General features: G+C 45.0%; 1 long non-coding RNA gene across 6 annotated transcripts in view; it reads left to right on the top strand.

Moving 5' to 3' along the window:
* Nucleotides 1-21,009, top strand: part of LOC118969445 (uncharacterized) — a 51,918-nt gene that overhangs the window by 9,805 nt on the left and 21,104 nt on the right. For 3 of the 6 annotated variants that reach the window (XR_012124717.1, XR_012124712.1, XR_012124714.1), the window contains exon 2: nt 11,839-15,869. The exons of 1 other annotated variant lie outside the window; for it this stretch is intronic. This is a non-coding gene — a long non-coding RNA (uncharacterized lncRNA). Of the gene's footprint in view, nt 1-11,838; nt 15,870-16,276; nt 16,396-18,515; nt 21,008-21,009 lie in introns of all 6 variants that reach the window. 2 more of the 6 variants (XR_012124711.1, XR_012124713.1) reach the window with 2 other exon arrangements.

Raw genomic sequence — 21,009 nt, 5'->3', positions numbered from 1 at the left:
GTTGGGGGCTTCAGTATCCTCCACTGTCCTTGCGTTTTTCTCCTCAGTGTGTTTGGGTATCCCCAGCCCAGGCTTGAGTCTGTGTCTTGCTGTTCTCTGTTTAATGTGCTGTTTGTTACCCTAGGACCCTGCTGATACGGCAAGCTATTTTGGGGAGGGAAAGTGTTCTGATTCAGCCTGTTATGCTTTGGTAGGATACAGTCCTGGACTACGAAAATTCAAAAAGGTTCTCAGTGCTTTATTCCTTCCCTTTTGTCAAAGAAGAAAGTTGAAGAGGGCTGGAGTTGTGTGACTGCTCTTTCTCCAACCAGGTAAGACTGATAAATGAGTGTTCCTTGAGGCACTGCCCAAGGTACAGACGACAGAGTTCACTGTTGTAAGTATATCAAGATGTTCCCTTGTGTTTCCTGCATGAAGCACGAGACATTTCCGCCCCCCCACCCCCCCAATCTTCACAAAAGAACCTGCTTTGGCTCCTGCAGGAAGAATTCATGAGTTGTGTGTGTGTGTGTGTGTGACGGTGCCCACCGTCAAAGTGGAACAGTCCCAAAGGGGAGCCGAGACGCTGAACAAACACACAAATCACTCTGAGAGGACGCCCGGTCGAGCTGGAATCGTGCCGTATAGCTTTTATTCTCCTCCTTATATACACACTCAGGGAGCGAAAGTTAACTAGGGGTCAAGAAGCACACGCCTGAGTATTCACGTGCTCTTTTGCACAAGCATACCCTGTCCTCAGGATACATCCTATCTCAGCGCACTCGACTCAACATTCGGGACTTGGTATTTTTCTTACTGAACTTCCTTATCTCTTCTAACTGACCGTTCTTTCACCCCAGTCTCTCAGCTGTCCTCTCTCAGTTTCCTTTAGGTTTCAACCATCCTCAACAGTGTGTGTGTGTTGGGGGTGGGGTGTCCTAAGACTGGGTTCCCCAGGCCTTTTAAGTCTCAAGCTAGACTGACTGTGTTCCCAGCAATTCATCTCTTACAGTTTATCCTACAGGTCACTGGCTCAAGTTATGTCTGCTTCATTCATCAAACACACTTTAGGAGAGTAGGGCAAGTGTGTGCGGTCAGGTAGCTAGAGAAAAGGGGACAGAGTGGGTTGGGCCTTCAGTGTGTCAAGGGGTTCAGGCTGAGGGTCTTCAAGGTTTGACCCCCCCATCTGCTGGCACAAAAATAAAGAGGCACATGTGAACCTTAATTGGGTTGCCCATCGTGGGCCAGGGAGGGTGAGTGGGTATCTAAAGTGAACTAACAAGCAGACAACAAAAACAGGGTCTCATCAAAATCTATTGTCTTTGTTACTGGTGGCATCTTGCCAGTGTTGTCTACCCACACACAAGCAGTCCCTTGAAGGAAATGGAACTCTCCCTGGTCGGTCAGTAAATTGTCCGAATCTAATAGTCATCAGCTACCGTGGCTGCCAGGGAGTTTTTCTTTTTGGGAAACATCTTTGAATGTTACCTGTCTGTTGCATGTGTTTAGTGTTTGGGGCATTTGTTGACTGGGATCAATGCTGTGAGTTTGTTGAGAGACATTAGGTGTGCCTGGGGCAGTGCCAGGACTCCCACAAGTACATGAGTGGAACTGGTAGGAAAAAGCAGGCATTTGTGTTGAGATGGTCCTGGTCGTTGTGAAAGAGGGTGCATGCCTGAAATACTGACATCCCGGAGACAGAGGAAGTTTAGGGGGAAAGTCCAGCAGTGAGATATGAGTTTGGCAAGATCATTGTCAACAGCTGAAAGATCTGTCAAAATGTGCAGATGAGTTATACTCTTGGCCAGGCCATCCTGTAGTGCAACATTGCCTGGAATTTGAGCTGATGCTTATCTTTGAGTAGGGATGGCCTACGTGATGTAAGGACAGAAAGCATCTCTGCAGTGGGCTCCGTCAGTGTGGGGTGGTGCAGGGTCCATAAGGTGTATGAATTCTGGTCATTCATGTGATCCCAAGGGGCTCTCAAGATAGCCAAAGGGCCTAGAAAAGGGGGACCTCCAGAATGACTGCATCATTTGGGGGACTGGGCAATGCTCTTCCTCCTGTAGGAGATGCCAGAGGGCCCGTTTTTGGCATAATCCCATAGGTACCAGTATCTTTTCCATGAGGCCTCTGCGGCGAAGTGAGCCTGACTCAGGTCCCAAGGAGAACTGAGAGGCTGGCTGCTTTGGCTCATCAGCTCAGGGCCTGTGGGAGCCTCTGTTTCTAGAAAGACTGCTGTCTATTGCCCGCAGTGGCTGTTCTAATTGTGTCTGGCACCAGGCTGAAGTGACATGTTCCAGAAAGCCATGGCAGTGTCATGGGTGTTTGGCCTCTGGAAGGCCTGAAAGTAGGCTGCTAATGCCTCTGTGGTGTGTGAGTGTGGAGAGGGAGACACTAGTAGCGTGTTATTTGGTCAGATTCTAGAGCTGTATGTTTTCCTATTCAAAGTGCTTCAGTCTGTAAGCATTTTATGGCTAAGCTGGCAGGGCTGATAATCATGTGGCAGCTGGGAGAGCTGTGGCTGAAGGGCACGAGTCCCTTAACGTGACTTCTGCCATCGCTCCCTCTGCCCTCTCACCTCACAGGCTCTGATATTGCCACAGAAGTTTTCCAGAGTAAGTCAGGTGTATATGTCTAGATACTTGCCAGTAAGCAGGTACAAAGCAGGCTTGAGATGAGAAACTCTGAGTTAGAAATGACCTCCAGGTGGTGACAGGAAGCTATAATGCTGATGCCTGTGAATCTGGATGTCCCCAGTGGGACAACTGTGGGATACACCTTTTTGTTTCACAGTCACAGTATTTCCAAAGATCTGACCCGGGAGCCTGATCTAAACTGAGATTCTGAGAGGCCTCTCCTGTTACGAGATGAAAGCAGGTGCAGCCCTGCTTTCTAAATCAAGACGGGATCGCTAAAGGCCTGGTGGGGACTGAGCCAGACCCCTACCCCAGTCCTCCAGCTACTCCTAAGAAGTACCCCAAGGTTGTAGAAAGGAGGGTTGTACATGTGAACATCGGTGGTGACAAGTTTAACGTTCCTTTAGCATATGAAAGCTTTTGAGTATGTACACCTACTATTTTAAGTGTAACTGTGTTTTCACAAATGTATAGGAACACTACCAGCAAGACAGAAAATGCTCCATCACCCCCAAAGAACATTCTTGTGATACCAATTTGTACTAAATCCTTCCACCACTGACAGATCATTAGCATTTTCTAGAATATAATGTAAACAGAATGTACTGCTATATGAGTTGTGAAATTCAATGGAAAATGTTTAAAAGTGCCTTCCTTGCAATGTTCTACTGAGTTTAAAATTTTGGCATTGCTCAGTTCAGTTCGTGACACCAATCAGGCCTTCAAATCTGAGATTCCACTACTATGAGCTCTGTGAGTTTGGGTAAGACCGTGCGCTCTGCACTTTCTCATTTGGAAGATGGAAGGACTGACTGGTGGGGGCACCATTAGAGACTAATAATCATGAAATAACATCATCTCTACCATGCTAGGAAAATACTGTTAGTTCTAAAAACTAGATAAAGATTGGCTTTCTTCTGCTCTATTGTAAAACTCAAAGCTGTTACTTTTTTTTTTTTTGAGAGGGCATCTCTCATATTTATTGATCAAATGGTTGTTAACAACAATAAAATTCAGTATAGGGGGGTCAATGCTCAATGTACAATCATTAATCCATCTCAAGCCTAATTCTCGTCAGTCTCCAATCTTCTGAAGCATAACGAACAAGTTCTTACATGGTGAACGAATTCTTACAGAGTGAATAAATTCTTACATGGTGAACAGTACAAGGGCATTCATCACAGAAACTTTCGGTTTTGATCATGCAATATGACCTATAAACCATCAGGTCAAATATGAATATTCATTTGATTTTTGTACTTGATTTATATGTTGATCCCACATTTCTCCTATGATTATTATTATTATTTTTATTTTTAATAAAATGCTGAAGTGGTAGGTAGATGCAAGATAAAGGTAGAAAACATAGTTTAGTGCTGTAAGAAGGCAAATGTAGATGATCAGATGATCAGGTGTGTGCCTATGGACTAAGTATTAATCCAGGCTAGACAAGGGCAGCAAGACATCCACGGATGCAGAAGATTTCTCTCAAAGCAGGGGGGGTGAGGTTCTGAGCCTCACCTCTGTTGATCCCCAAATTCTCACCTGATGGCCCCCCTGCGACTGTGCCTGTCTTAGGTTGTTCCTCCCTTGAGGAATCTTACCCGTCTCTGGCTAACCAGTCATCTTCCGGGGCCATACAGGGAAATGTAAAGTTGGTAAGTGAGAGAGAAGCCATATTGTTTGCAAAGGTTAGCTTTTTACTTCTTTGCAGATTTATGCCCTGTAGCTTCTATGCCCAGCACTTGTCTCGAGGTATCTTTACCACCTGGAGGAATTATGATACTCGGTAAATTCGATATGAGGCACGAATTCTATTTAAGGTTTGTAATTAGGAAGGAAGAAGAAAAGCTATAGATGTAGCATATGAAGGAAACTTGGGAGGATTGATTATTTCTTTGACATATCTTCTTGTATAGTACCTTAAGTATGTACAGGTTTTAAACTACTAACTAATTTGCACACACATATTAACATAATAGGAATACGGTGACATAAACAAAGCAAATCTATAATTACCAGCCATCTCCAGTGAAGCCAAGAAAACCATTTAGGCACCCTAGGCATTTGTGAAAATTTATCTATGATATGATGGATATTTTCCAACTGTACTTGAACCATCAGACAAATTAAAGCAGCCCATTTCTGGGATCTGTTCACATCCCATATGTTCTTTTAACCATAGATAGTCTATAGTCATGAGATTTTGGGGTGCTACAACTTGCACCCCTCCCAACTCCTGGTTGAGTTCCAACAGTACAGATCCAGTCAAATTCGTTGTCTCACTGTATGCACATGCCAGCCTAGACATCTCCCTCCTCCTTCTTATGGCAAGTCCAGGAGACGGTGGGCTGGATGCAGCCACAACCGCAGCATCGTCCGGATCCCTGTGGAGGCTTTTTGATGATCATCCCCCGGCACGAGTCCTCCAGAGAGTGCTGATGCCGGAAGCTCCTCCTCATATCGTATCTTAGTTCATTTTCTGGGTAGCCAAGCTAGGCCTTGATCTTCTGCGTAGAAACAAACAGACCCTTTGCCCACACTTTGACATGCCCTCTATACCACTGTGCAGAACTCACTGGAGGTCAGCACACAGTAACTACTTTTTTTTTTTTTTTTTAATTAAGAGAAAGGAATATTATCAGAAAAGAGTACCTCCATAGCTGATCATCTGACACCCTTTAAGTGATCAACATTAAGGATATTTAAAGCATGCGTTCATCTTTGATTTACCAATAGTTTTATCCTGTTAAGGAGTAATCCCCCTTTTCTTTCTTTCTTTCTTTTTTTTTTTAAATTTTTAATCTACACTTACCTGAAGAATACTATGTTTACTATGCTCTCCCCTATATCAGGTCCCCCCTAACAACCACATTACGGTTACTGTCCATCAGCTTAGCAAAATGTGGTAGAGTCACTACTTGTCCTCTCTGTGTTGTGCAGCCCACCCTCCCCTTTCGCCCTCCCCCCCATGCATGCTAATCTTAATACCCCCCTTCTTCTTCCCCCCCCTTATCCCTCCCTGCCCACCCATCCTCCCCAGTTCCTTTCCCTTTGGTACCTGTTAGTCCATTTTTGGGTTCTGTAATTCTGCTGCTGTTTTGTTCCTTCAGTTTTTCCTTTGTTCCTATACTCCTCAGATGAGTGAAATCATTTGGTATTTCTCTTTCTCCGCTTGGCTTATTTCACTGAGCATAATACTCTCCAGCTCCATCCATGTTGCTGCAAATGGTTGGATTTTTCCACTTCTTATGGCTGAGTAGTATTCCATTGTGTATATGTACCACATCTTCTTTATCCATTCATCTACAGATGGACATTTAGGTTGCTTCCAATTCTTGGCTATTGTAAATAGTGCTGCGATAAACATAGGAGTGCATCTGTCTTTCTCAAACTTGATTGCTGCGTTCTTAGGGTAAATTCCTAGGAGTGGAATTCCTGGGTCAAATGGTAGGTCTGTTTTGAGCATTTTGATGCACCTCCATACTGCTTTCCACAATGGTTGAACTAATTTACATTCCCACCAGCAGTGTAGGAGGGTTCCCCTTTCTCCACAGCCTCGCCAACATTTGTTGCTGTTTGTCTTTTGGATGGCAGCTATCCTTACTGGTGTGAGGTGATACCTCATTGTAGTTTTAATTTGCATTTCTCTGATAATTAGCGATGTGGAGCATCTTTTCATGTGTCTCTTGGCCATCTGTATTTCTTTTTTGGAGAACTGTCTGTTCAGTTCCTCTGCCCATTTTTTAATTGGGTTATTTGTTTTTTGTTTGTTGAGGCGTGTGAGCTCTTTATATATTCTGGACTTCAAGCCTTTATCAGATCTGTCATTTTCAAATATATTCTCCCATACTGTAGGGTTCCTTTTTGTTCTAATGATGGTGTCTTTCGCTGTACAGAAGCTTTTCAGCTTAATGTAGTCCCACTTGCTCATTTTTGCTGTTGTTTTCCTTGCCCGGGGAGATATGTTCAAGAAGAGATCACTCATGTTTATGTCTAAGAGGTTTTTGCCTATGTTTTTTTCCAAGAGTTTAATGGTTTCGTGACTTACATTCAGGTCTTTGATCCATTTTGAGTTTACCTTTGTATATGGGGTTAGACAATGGTCCAGTTTCATTCTCCTACACGTAGCTGTCCAGTGTTGCCAGCACCATCTGTTGAAGAGACTGTCATTTTGCCATTGTATGTCCATGGCTCCTTTATCAAATATTAATTGACCATATATGTTTGGGTTAATGTCTGGAGTCTCTAATCTGTTCCACTGGTCTGTGGCTCTGTTCTTGTGCCAGTACCAAATTGTCTTGATTACTATGGCTTTGTAGTAGAGCTTGAAGTTGGGGAGTGAGATCCCCCCTACTTTATTCTTCTTTCTCAGGATTGCTTTGGCTATTCGGGGTCTTTGGTGTTTCCATATGAATTTTTGAATTATTTGTTCCAATTCATTGAAGAATGTTGCTGGTAATTTGAGAGGGATTGCATCAAATCTGTATATTGCTTTGGGCAGGATGGCCATTTTGACGATATTAATTCTTCCTAGCCATGAGCATGGGATATGTTTCCATTTATTAGTGTCCCCTTTAATTTCTCTTAAGAGTGACTTGTAGTTTTCAGAGTATAAGTCTTTCACTTCTTTGGTTAGGTATATTCCTAGGTATTTTATTCTTTTTGATGCAATGGTGAATGGAATTGTTTTCCTGATTTCTCTTTCTATTGGTTCATTGTTAGTGTATAGGAAAGCTACAGATTTCTGTGTGTTAATTTTGTATCCTGCAACTTTGCTGTATTCCGATATCAGTTCTAGTAGTTTTGGAGTGGAGTCTTTAGGGTTTTTTATGTACAGTATCATATCATCTGCAAATAGTGACAGTTTAACTTCTTCTTTACCAATCTGGATTCCTTGTATTTCTTTGTTTTGTCTGATTTCTGTGGCCAGGACCTCCGGTACTATGTCAAATAACAGTGGGGAGAGTGGGCATCCCTGTCTGGTTCCCGATCTCAGAGGAAATGCTTTCAGCTTCTTGCTGTTCAGTATAATGCTGGCTGTGGGATTATCATATATGGCCTTTATTATGTTGAGGTACTTGCCCTCTATTCCCATTTTGCTGAGAGTTTTTATCATGAATGGATGTTGAATTTTGTCAAATGCTTTTTCAGCATCTAAGGAGATGATCATGTGTTTTTTGTCTTTCTTTTTGTTGATGTGGTGGATGATGTTGATGGATTTTCGAATGTTGTACCATCCTTGTATCCCTGGGATGAATCCCACTTGGTCATGGTGTATGATCCTTTTGATATACTGTTGAATTCTGTTTGCTAATAGTTTATTGAGTATTTTTGCATCTACATTCATCAGGGATATTGGTCTGTAATTTTCTTTTTTGGTGGGGTCTTTGCCTGGTTTTGGTATTAGGGTGATGTTGGCTTCATAGAATGAGATTGGGAGTATTCCCTCCTCTTCTATTTTGTGGATCCCTTTAAGGAGAATGGGTATTATGTCTTCTCTGTGTGTCTGATAAAATTCTGAGGTAAATCCGTCTGGCCCTGGGGTTTTGTTCTTGGGTAGTTTTTTGATTACCGTTTCAATTTCTTTGCTCGTAATTGGTTTGTTTAACTTTTGTGTTTCTTCCTTGGTCAGTCTTGGGAGGTTGTATTTTTCTAGGAAGTTGTCCATTTCTTCTAGGTTTTCCAGCTTGTTGGCATATAGGTTTTCATAGTAGTCTTTAATAATTCTTTGTATTTCTGTGGATTCTGTCGTGATTTTTCCATTCTCATATCTGATTATGTTGATTTGTGTTGATTCTCTTTTTCTCTTAATAAGTTTGGCTAGAGGCTTATCTATTTTGTTTATTTTCTCAAAGAACAAGCTCTTCGTTTCGTTGATTTTTGCTATTGTTTTATTCTTCTCAATTTAGTTTATTTCTTCTCTGATCTTTATTATGTCCCTCCTTCTGCTGACTTTAGGCCTCATTTGTTCTTCTTTTTCCAGTTTCGATAATTGTGATGTTAGACTATTCATTTGGGATTGTTCTTCCTTCTTCAGGTGTGCCTGGATCGCTATATACTTTCCTCTTAAGACTGCTTTCGCTGCATCCCACAGAAGTTGGGGCTTTGTGTTGTTGTTATTTGTTTCTATATATTCCTTGATCTCTATTTTGATTTGTTCATTGATCCATTGATTATTTAGAAGCATGTTGTTAAGCCTCCATGTGTTTGTGAACCTTTTTGTTTTCTTTGTAGAATTTATTTCTAGTTTTATACCTTTGTGGTGTGAAAAATTGGTTGGTAGAATTTCAATATTTTGGAATTTACTGAGGCTCTTTTTGTGAGCTAGTATGTGGTCTATTCTGGAGAATGTTCCATGTGCACTTGAGAAGAATGTATATCCTGTTGCTTTTGGGTGTAGAGTTCTATAGATGTCTATTAGGTCCATCTGTTCTAGTGTGTTGTTCAGTGCCTGTGTGTCCTTACTTATTTTCTGCCCGGTGGCTCTATCCTTTGGGGTGAGTGGTGTGTTGAATTCTCCTAAAATGAATGCATTGCAGTCTATTTCCCTCTTTAGTTCTGTTAGTATTTGTTTCACATATGCTGGTGCTCCTGTGTTGGGTGCATATATATATTTAGAATGGTTATATCCTCTTGTTGGACTGAGCCCTTTATCATTATGTAGTGTCCTTCTTTATCTCTTGTTAGTTTCTTTGTTTTGAAGTCTATTTTGTCTGATATTAGTACTGCAACCCCTGCTTTCTTCTCACTGTTGTTTGCCTGAAATATGTTTTTCCATCCCTTGACTTTTAGTGTGTGCTTATCTTTGGGTTTAAGGTGAGTTTCTTGTAAGCAGCATATAGATGGGTCTTGCTTTTTTATCCATTCTATTACTCTGTGTCTTTTGATTGGTGCATTAAGTCCATTTACATTTAGGGTGAGTATTGAGAGATATGTACTTATTGCCATTGCAGGCTTTAGATTCGTGGTTACCAAAGGTTCAAGGTTAGCTTCTTTAGTATCTTACTACCTAACTTAGCTCGCTTATTGAGCTGTTATATACACTGTCTGGAGATTCTTTTCTTCTCTCCCTTCTTATTCCTCCTCCTCCATTCTTCATATGTTGTGTGTTTTGTTCTGTGCTCTTTTTAGGAGTGCTCCCATCTAGAGCAGTTCCTGTAGGATGCCCTGTAGAGGTGGTTTGTGGGAAGCAAATTCCCTCATCTTTTGCTTCTCTGGGAATTGTTTAATCCCATCATCATATTTAAATGATAGTCGTGCTGGATACAGTATCCTTGGTTCAAGGCCCTTCTGTTTCATTGCATTAAATATATCATGCCATTCTCTTCTGGCCTGTAGGGTTTCTGTTGAGAAGTCCGATGTTAGCCTGATGGGTTTTCCTTTATAGGTGACCTTTTTCTCTCTAGCTGCCTTTAAAACTCTTTCCTTGTCCTTGATCCTTGCCATTTTAATTATTATGTGTCTTGGTGTTGTCCTCCTTGGATCCTTTCTGTTGGGGGTTCTGTGTATTTCCATGGTCTGTTCGATTATTTCCTCCCCTAGTTTGGGGAAGTTTTCAGCAATTATTTCTTCAAATAGACTTTCTGTCCCTGTTCCTCTTTCTTCTTCTTCTGGTACCCCTATAATACGAATAGTATTCGTTTTGGATTGGTCACATAGTTCTCTTAGTGTTGTTTCATTCCTGGAGATCTTTTTATCTCTCTCTATGTCAGCTTCTATATGTTCCTGTTGTCTGGTTTCTATTCCTTCAATGGCCTCTTGCATTTTATCCATTCTGCTTATAAATCCTTCCAGAGATTGTTTCACTTCTGGGATCTCCTTCCTGACATCTGTGATCTCCCTCCGGACTTCATCCCACTGCTCTTGCATTTTTCTCTGCATCTCATCCCATTGGTCTTGCATTTTTTTCCTGCATCTCTGTCAGCATGTTCATGATTTTTATTTTGAATTCTTTTTCAGGCGGACTGGTTAGGGCTGTCTCCTTCTCAGGTGTTGTCTCTGTGATCTTTGTCCGCTGTAGTTTTGCCTTTTCATGGTGATAGAGATTGTTTGCAGAGCTGGTACGAGTGACCGCTGGAAGAGCTTTCCTTCTTGTTGGTTTGTGGCCTTCCTCTCCTGGGAGAATAGTGACCTCTACTGGCTTATGCTTCGCAGCTGTGCACAGACAGGGCTTCTGCTACCTGACTAGTTGCTATGCAGTTTATCTCCGATGTTGCTGTGGGCGTGGCCTGGATAGGGCTGCTCCTCCAAAATGGTGGAGCCCTGTTGGAGGGGGAGCGGCCAGGAGGCTATTCATCTCCGTAAAGGGCCTCTGTGCTCCCTCTTGCCCAGGGGGTTAGAGTGCCCAGAGATCCCCAGATTCCCTACCTCTGGGCTAAGTGTCCTGTCCTGCCCCTTTAAGACTTGCAAAAAGCAGTCTCCAAACCAAAATAACAACAGCAACAATGAAAGAGGGGGAAAAAAGAAAAGGAAAAAAACGCGCTGTTTTCTTTGTCCTCAGGCACCAGTCTCAGGCACCCGCTCACTGGTCTTGCTGCCCTGTTTCCCTGGTATTGGGGTCCCTGTCCCTTTAAGACTTACAAAAAGCACTTGCCAAAAAAAAAAAGGGAAAAATTCTCGATATTCTTTGTCCTGAGGCGCCAGTCTCAGGCACCCGCTCATCGGTCTTGCTGCCCTGTTTCCCTAGTATTGGGAAAAACGCGCGATTTTCTTTGTCCTCAGGCACTGGTCTCAGGCACCTGCTCACCGGTCTTGCTGCCCTGTTTCCCTGGTATTGGGGTCCCTGTCCCTTTAAAGCTTCCAAAAAGCATGCTCTAGTTTCTTTCCACCTGCCGGGAGCTGGGGGGAGGGGCGGTCGGGTCCCGCCAGCCGGGGCTTGTATGTTACCCCCTTCGTGAGGCGCTGGGTTCTTGCAGGTGTGGATGTGGTCTGGATGTTGTCCTGTGTCCTCTGGTCTCTATTTTAGGAAGAGTTTTCATTGTTATATTTTCATAGATCTATGTGGTTTTGGGAGGAGATTTCCACTGCTCTACTCACGCTGCCATCCTGGCTCCATCTCCTCCATCTTTTAATGGCATTATTACTCTACATCTGTGAAATCTCCTAAATACAATGTAAAATAATATATATTTAATACAAAATTAAAAACAATCACTTTTCATGCTAGGAAAGAAATAAACTCTCCTAAACCTTTTTATATGTTTACCTCTTTCCACAGCTGTGGAATCCCACTTAGAAATAATCGAACACCCAGACAAGAACCACATGGGTCACAAAGTCTTGCCAACTTGCCTTCACTGAGAACTCACCCTCTGGGATATCGCCCGCCCTCATCGCACACACAGAAATTGAGGCAGCGTGAGAGGAATCTGTCTTTGAGTGTAAACATCGTGGAGGGCGCTGTGCTTCTGAGATGCATAGGGTTGTCCCCGGTGGGCTCTTCCTGGCTCATTGTCCTTCATGTGCATCAGCATCATTACCGCCCATTGCTATTTTTAGACCATCCTCAGCTCTTTGTTTCCCAACTTAAGCCCGTCTGTTCCTGCTATCTTGGAAACATCTTAGAAAGACATGCATGCCCCACTCTGGAGAATTTCTGTACAATACCAGGGGCCTGTGAGCTGAGAGGGTGATGCGAGCAGTGGTAGAATCTATACCATAGGCCCATTCCCCTCAGCCACAGCAATCTTAGCTGTAATACATCCATATGCTTATGTATTCTTGTGACACTTAACTTTGGGGAAACATGGTTCTAGAATTTTGCTGAAATAATAGACTCTTCACATCCTATTACCATAAATTTAGGTGCATTCCTTTACTCCTGAAAAAACTGTTACCCATGGTGGATATAAATGACCAGAAACAGTTATTAACTATTATTGCACACAGCTTGTGCATTTACTTCCATCAACTGACAATCTTTTTGTAAGTAGAGGCACTGTAAGGCTCAGTTTATTCTCCAAAGCCAGCTTTCCATTTTGCCTTCATCATTGCTGAACAGAAGTTGGGCTCAAGTCTCAGCTGGATTTAGTCAAACTACTGGCCATTGTGTTAGCAGTAGTGTTTCACACTTAATGAAATGTAAAGTACGCTTTTGTAAACACTCAGGAATTTTCTCAATTTTGTTTGTATATGATGTGATGTTACAGCTTTGTAGGGCCATTGTAATTTATTTTAAACAGCATCTGATTTGGGCAGCATTTTAAATGAATCAGGCTTGCGTTGCAGTGTGAGGAGCTCTACCAGCACACTCTTCAGTTGAAGTCTTGAAAATTACCTTTTAAATAATCATTTAAAGTCTCTGGAATGATTGTAAAGGTAAGTGGGAAATGAGGAACATCTACTCACAGGATTCTCTGAAAATTTTGGACTAAGGTATGAATCTGTGGTATTTAAACCATGACTGCTCCATCCCTCCACCCTCAGTTCACCTAGGTGCACACCCCACTAGCACAGTACAGCCAAGAAGATGACGTTGTGTTCGTCCAACTTCCTTTCGGAGGTCTTTTTTCTGGGAATAGGATTTCATCGTTTTTCATCCTGATCTAACTATACACATTCCATGAGAACATTTTACATAGCTTATGCTTGTGAAGTGGGGGTGTGCTTCTTGCACCCGTCCCCTACTCACATAATGGTGGTCTAGCATGTGTGCTGAGAACACTGGGACTTGGCTCATGAAAGGGTGGTCCCGTGCCTGGAGACACAAGCTGAGAGTGCCAGGCTGCTGTCCCCCTGCTGTGTACTCCATTTCTAGAAACAGTGCCATTCAGACAGGAGCTTGCCATAGTCTCTCCCCAGGCTCCAGAGCCCTAACATGTCTGAAGGTCGGGGGAAAGCGTTAACTTCAGTTATTAGAGGTTATGAGGAGTTTAAGCCAAAGGGACTCCACCTGAAGGACAGTGGGAATTGAAACAGTTGGCCGGAAATCTGCATATCTAATGTTACAGCCTAGTCTGTGGGCCAGCTAATTTTCTGGAGAGCAGCAGAGAATGAAGATTGGTAGGAAGAACCAGCTAAGAGTCAATAACAAACACTTGGTATTACTATAAAGAAGTCACAGTATTTTTGGATTAGTTTGTAGGGAAAATTTGTCCCAGGACTTTATTGAAAACAACAGAGCCATCAGCCAGAAATTACAATTTATCAACTGGGTGTGATCCAAGTAAGAAGAGTTTCGGACCAATACAATGTCCCAGACAACTGGACATAAAGCTGGATATTCCCTTCCAACAAAGAACATCAGACTTAACCACTGTCGGGCAGAAATAGATTCACTGAAATAATCCAGGAAGCTGCTCAACAAAAAGCAAGCAAATATGTGGAGGATTCCCAGATAAGGTGCAGTATATTGTGTAAAAAGTGCAGTTGTTGCAACTAAACAAAACTGCAGAAACAGAAATATATGACAGTGGATGAAAAAGGCAACAAAAACTGCCAGAGAGGAACGTCAGATTTAACAAAGATACTTCAAAGTAGACATTTCACAACTGAAGGAGTGATTAAAGGAGTAAATGAAATGACCTCACAACCATTAGGAATTGTATTAACAGTGATAAGGTTGGTGAGAACGTAAGAGAAATCGGGATCTGTGCGCTATGGCGGCAATGTAAATTGGTGCAGCTGCTGTGGAAAACCATCTTTTTCACAAAATTAAATATCAAGTTACCATAAGCTCTAGCAATTCCACTTCTGGGTATGTTCCAAAAAGAACAAAGGGTGTCAAGGAGATCATTTGTCCACGTTCATAGCATATTTTACAGTAGTCATAAAGTGGAAGCAATCCAGGGGTCTACTGATTGATGGATGGATAGATAAAACAGGAGATACATGCATATAATGGTATATTATTGAGCCTTAAAAAGGAAGGAAGTGGGGTCACTTCTGTTAGGTCAAGTCACCAAACCAGGGCCTAATATTTAAACCCAGCTACAGTTTTGACCTACCCAAGAAATGTAGTCAGAAACCTTCTGTTCAGTATCATCCATAAGATAATCTCACATGAGCCGTCTCCATCTTCCCTAAAAGACGATGGGGAAATCTGCCTTTCAAGATGACCTGCTCTTCAATCCAGAGATGGTGACCTTGCCTGAAATAGTCCCTTTTGCTTGCTAATAACTCTCCCTACCCTCCTGCCTATAAAACCTTCCGTTTTGTACAGTTACATGGAGGATCTTCTCACCTGCCAGAGGATTTAGTGCTTGATTCATGAATCTCAATGAAGCCAATCGGATCTTCAAATTTACTTGATGAATTTGCTTTTTAACAATGCTAAAGTGTCCGAACATTTAGGACATTATGGTAAGTGAAGTAAGCCATTTATCTGATGTACGAGTGTTAAAGGAAAAAAAAAACCAAATCAAGTACTTCATCTCCCATGACAGCAAACCAAGATTTAATTACGGTTTCATCCTATCCCAGCAATTGCCATTTTAACAATCACACTGGAATTATCTGATCAGCACTTGTGAGGTAATCTCCATGACAAAAACGCTGCCGTTTCCTTCTCCCAAAAATATATATATCCTGGTTTCGAACAGTCCTTTTCCCTAGCTAAAGACTTACTCAACCCACCCTCCATCCTATAAAAATCTTCCATTTTGTACAATTCATTGGAGCATCATCCAAGGGGTGGGTGGAAGCCTCAAACTGTCAAAGATCGAAAAAGGCAGATTATGACATGTGACGTCATTTCATGTGTTTGAATCAAGGGTCACAGCGCCGTGTGTGGCCTCGCAGCCTGGTATCATCAGCCCCTGACCCGCAGAAGATCTGACACCCTCTTGTTTGGCCTGGCCCGGGCGCCCCATTTGCTCAGAACAAGGGCGTCGCTCCACCGGGGAGCTGATTCAGGCATTCCCGGCGCGCACCTGCGTCCCCGCGTTCCGAAGGAGCTGCAGGAAGACACCACTGCTGCTCCGGGTGGGAGCAGGTTTCCTGTAAAGGCAAACCTCCCTGGAGGCGACAGGGCCCCGCCCAGCGCCGGGGAAAACGGGCTCAGCTGCGCCAAGTGACCTGCCCCGCTGCCAGGGGGGCGGGGGCGGGTCCTCACAAGCTGTCCAATCAGGGGCGCAGCAAGCAGGTGGGCGGGGCGACGCTGCGCCACCACGTGGACGCTCCCACTCCCGCGGTAGCGTCTCAGCTGCGCCGAACGATCCAGGTGCTTCAGCTGCCGCGTGGGCAGCGCTGTGACCTGCACAGCCCGGGAGCCGCAGGGATGACGCCGGGGGACCCAGAAGCCGGCCAGCGGTGGGTGTGCGGGGCCGGGTGTCCCGGGAGGAGGTGGAAGAGCCAGTCGAATACGGCCTTGGCGGGACCCGGGGGCACCGCCCGAAACTCGGGCCCCTGCGGCGTGGGGGCTGGGCCGGCAGCCGGGCCCGGCGTCCAGTCCGGTTACAGCGCGCGGCCCCGGAACCTCTCTGGGCGGCTCTGCGCCCGCAGCCTGGCGTCTCCCCAGGTTGTGCGGTGACCACGGGGAGGTTCCTGAGGGACAGTCTTGATTCGGCCTCCGGGGCTCGTGCGTGGGAGGAGCTGTGCTCTGTGGGGTCCCCGTCCATCCTTTCTCCACTGCGGGAACCGTTTTCTCCTGAGTTTCCTGAGTGTTTGGGGAGCAGGGTCTCAAATCCCCGACCCTCCCCCATCCTACCTCTTCCTAGGACTGGCAGTAAATCCAAAATCCACATCCCTCCCGCCTCCTGAAATGCCCGCTTCGCGTCTCCCACTCATCGCTATTTGTGTTCCGGGGTTCGTTTCAAACAGACACAGTATTTTAATTGTAAGTTTCCCATAGCCAAGGCATTGCTGCTAAAAAATGTTTAGTGTGTGTGTGTGTATTTTACATGAGAGGGAAGCAAAGAATAATCACCTGGAACTACGTTGCGTGAAATCCTCATGCCTCCGCCCCAGGATCTGCCCTGGGCACAGACGTCCCAAGGGAAGTCCTGTGGGTGGAGGTTCCTGTTTGGAGACTCTCCCGGGTGATGTGTCCTGTCAGCGCTGTTCCTCTCAGTCACCTTGAAAAGATACATTTACTTTTTTATAGTCTCGGTTTTACAGTCAATGGAAAACGTATTTAATCAAGAGATCCTGAAAAACAGAATAAAACATTTTCAAAGAGGCAAGAAAGGTGAAATTCAGAAAAAAAAGAAAACAGTATTACATTGCATGTGTTAAAATTTGTTCCCCTTTTTTCTTCCTCTATGGGGTAGAACATGTTTCTGAGGTCCATTCCTTACTTTAGGGTGATTTCGAATGGAATTCCAGAGCTTACACTGGCTTAAATATGATTGTCTACAAAACAACTTTTGGGGAGGAAATAAAAAATTTACACCATTATTTTCTGAAAGCAATAGATGGGTTTCCTTGTTGAGCCAATAAAGTACTCTTACATTTTTTTTTCTGTCCTTTATACTTGACCACTGGATTTGATTATTTAACACTTATAACTCTAACACTGGGTTTTTGTATTTAAAATATCACTCATGGTCTAGAGCAGTTCCAGTGGGAAGCAGAGACTAAAGTCCTGGTCTCCAAACTAAAGCCCCTTTGAGCGTGCGTAAGGAAGTATTTGAGGACGGACCCCGTTGGATTCTTCTGCCAGATCCACCCACTGCACGTGTCCTGCCTGCTCAGCACTTACCAGGGGAGGGAGTTTTTATACTGAGAGAAGCTGCAGAGCCCCCCAAAAGCTGGGGATGCATGCTGGGGGATGAGGCCGATGTGGGGCACGATCGCCTAGCTCCTCGGGAGGACCTTCCCTCCTGGGATAGGTCCCTGTGTCAGGTGTGTGAGTCCCAACCAGACTGCATGTCAGCCCCTCCCATCCTCCTCCATGTGGCTTTTTCTTTATGTCTTCAGTGCAGAACAGCTGTTCTTCTAATCTTTTTTTTTAAGGTATCATTGATATACATTCTTATGAAGGTTTCACAAGAAAAACAATGGATATTACAGTCATCCTTCTCGAGTCCCCCCCCACCCCATACCCCATTGCAGTCGCTGATCATCAGTGTAGGAAGATGCCACGGAGTCCCTGTTTGTCTTCTCTGAGCTACAGTCTTCCCGGTGACCCCACACACAGCATGTGCACCAATCATGCTCCCCCACAATCCCCTTCTCCCTCCCTCCCCACCCGCCCTCCTCCACGCCTCCCCTTTGGTAACAGCTAGTTCCTTCTTGGGGTCTGTGAGTCCTGCTGTTTTGGTCCTTCAGTTTTAGAGCCCTTAACATATTAATCATGGTGACTTTACATTTCTGGTCTGATGATTGCAGCCTGTCTGCCACATCTGAATCAGGTTCTTTTGCTTGTCCTGTCTCTTCAGACTGTGGTTTTAAGCCTTTTAGCAGCCTTTTGGTCTTCTGCTGAATGCTGGGCATGACGTACTGTGAAAAGCGAACTGAGGGAAGTGGGCCATTAGTATCTGAGGCTCTGTGTTTATCTGCCCAGGGTTGTGCTGTGTTTACTATTCGCGGCAGCTGTCAGAGGCTACAGATCCTCAGGGGTCCTTGCTTTTGTCACCCACGTCGTCTCTAGGGTTCTCACAGAGGCGTCTCAATAAGCTCTGAAACGTGCATTTCTTTGAGTATATTGCACTGTTACTAAGGAGCAGTCTCCCTGATGTAATGGTGTGGTGTGGGTGGAGAGGACATGTTCTATAGTCCTAGGATTTGGTCTCAGATTTAATGAGCCTTGTCCCTGGGCTCTGACCTTCTTTGGTGTAAGAAAAATGTTTGGTCTTTGCCCATGGTTCCCAGCAAGGGCCTCCTAAGACTTTCTGAGTGATAGGGTGACTGGAGCATCTTATGTTCTAATGAGGCACTGTGTGCTCCTGCCTAGATGGCTTCAGGGTGGGGATTGGTCACCAGGGAGACTATGATTTTAAGGCTTATAACTTTCAGCCCAGCCCCCAACCTCGGGGGAGCGGAAGGAGCAGGAGATGGAGACAATCACCATAACACCAGTGATTTCATCAGTCATGCCTCTGCAAGGCAATGAATACCGTCAAAACTCCTAAACTTCTGAATTCAGAGATCCCAAGTTGGTGAGCACAGCAGTGGCTGGAGGGTGTCACGTCTGCAGAGGGCGTGGAAGAAGCTCTCTCCCCACCTCCCACTTTGCCCTGTGAACCCTCGCCATTTGGCTGGTCCTGAGTTCTGTCTTTTACAATAAACCAGTAATGAGCAATTTTCTTAGCTCTAATACTGCTTCTATAGAATTAACAAACATGAGGGATTATCTAGGGAATCTCTGAATTTGTAGTTGCCCATGCAGAGCCATGCACAAATGTAGCCTGGGCACCCCCCCCCCCCCCGCCCACCACCGCCTTTGTGGCTGTTATATGACAGGGGGCAGTCTTACGGGACTGAGACATTAAACTGTCTGACACTAAGGTTAGTGTTAGAGTTGAGTTGAATCGAATTGTAGGCTACCCTGTTGGTGTGTTAGGAAACTGGTGTTGAAAACCACCACATATTTCTTGTCAGGAGTAAAAAAAAAAAAGCCTATGAGCCTCATAGTGTTTCTGTCTCCCCACCAAACAGACATCCTCAGCTGAGGTCAGTAGGAAGACTAGAGGGACTCAGGTTGGCTGTTTCCCTCCCCCCTTGTCATTTAGGTGCTGGAAAAAATCCCAGTCAGGCTCTAGTGAAACAATCTTTTGAGGACAGGACTCCTTAAGAACAGAATATTGTGAGCCTGTTTCCAAATGGCTACTTTTCTGTTTCTCTTTCCAGTTTTAGAGACAGAAGTTAGCCCTGTGACTAATGCTTAGCTAGAGCTGAGTTACTGGTTTCAAGTGTGTTAGCTTTTTTCTGGTGAGGATTAGGAACGTCACCTTCTAAGCTACTTGCATGCCGGATGAGAAGCCAGGGTCTCTGACTGTACTTTGTGATGTCTCTGCCGACAGCTTTCAAGGCCTCATCCCTCCTCCTCTCCCTTGTTCCCACACCCGTGCAAGCGGTCAGAGAGCCTAGCAGCTCACTGCTTTGGCACTCAAGAAATCCAGTGCCCTTGTGCACAGACTCTCCCCCGAGCCCACCCCGAGTCCAGCAAAGTGCCCAGGTTAGGGCGTGCCCCTTGCCCCCTGAAGGCAGGCTCCATGGGCTGGAGAGGTTGCCCTGCTCTCCTCGCACACTTTTGAAGTCATAAACCCTTTCACATGTTCCTGGCAGGAATGTGTTGTCAGCCAAGCCTAGGTTGGGGGCCCACCTGTGCAGGTGATCATAACAGTTATAGAGGGGGTGATATGGTGTATACAGTGAAATACACTGTACCTAATTGTTTTATTGGTAAATACTACACATCAATACATGCCACCCTTTGTATACCCATGACGATGAGTTTATATAACCCAGTCTTCCTAAATTGACAGTGGTCACGTTACCAATTTTTACTGCCAAAACTAAGTGAAATTAGATTGCCACTTACAGGACAGACATACAAATAATGTTCTTTTCCAAGCTGAATTTCTTCTTGAAATTTTTATCATCAAATATATTCAGAAAAGAATGTACAAAATGTTTTGTGGTTAGGATTCAGTTAGAACATGAATATGCTTGGAACCGCCATCCAGATTCAGCAGTCTGGGCAGTGGTGGCGGTGTCCTGACGCCCCCTCCACGACTCACCTCCCAACCGCCCCTCAGAGGACTGCTGTCCAAACCCCCTTTAGTTTTCATACCTTTACCACCTCCTCTTTTCACTAAGCAATGTTCTTAAAACCAGGCAGTTTTGCCTCTTTTGACCTTTGAACAGGTGAGTATTAGTGGAATTACACTGACAGGTTTTCTGGTGGCTTCTTTGCCTCTGTCGCCCACACCTGAGGATCTGAGGCATCAGGCCTGCACCAGGGTTGAGGGGTTCCAACATCCTCCCCCCCATCAGAGCCAAGCGCTCCGGGGGCCACGGGATTCTGTAAAGTCCCCTGGGGGCAGGGGCGTCGTCTCCCACAGCAGCTGGTCAAAGATGAAGGGGAGCCAGACTCATTACGTGTGGTGAGGTCAGAAGTGTCTGTGTGTGTGACAGACGGTCACAGTTCCGCGGCGTGACGGTGTTATGCCTTCATGCAGGGTCCCCGGGGTGGAAGGGAGGTGCAGGTTCCTTGCCTGTGCGCAGGCAAAGTCGGCCCAAAGCCGCGACCTCCGGCCGCTCCCAGACAAGAGGGGGCGGGGCCATGCGGCCTGTCCAATCAGGGGAGTCGCCGGTCCCGTACATGGGCGCCACCGTGTGACGGTGTGGGCTGCGTGCTGGCAAATCTTGGATCTGTCCGGCCCGGATGGGCTGTCACCATCCTGAAAGGCCGCACGTGGCCGTGACAAAGCCTGTGTCACAGTGACCGGCATCGCGCGGCAGTCGCAGGGTGGACCCCCCAGTGCCGCAGAAACCGGAAAATGGT

The sequence above is a fragment of the Manis javanica genome, chromosome 13, assembly GCF_040802235.1.
Source record: "Manis javanica isolate MJ-LG chromosome 13, MJ_LKY, whole genome shotgun sequence".
NCBI classification, from domain to species: Eukaryota; Metazoa; Chordata; class Mammalia; order Pholidota; family Manidae; genus Manis; species Manis javanica.
The sequence above is the reverse complement of the archived record's forward strand: the minus strand, read 5'-3'. Positions and strand labels throughout refer to the sequence as shown.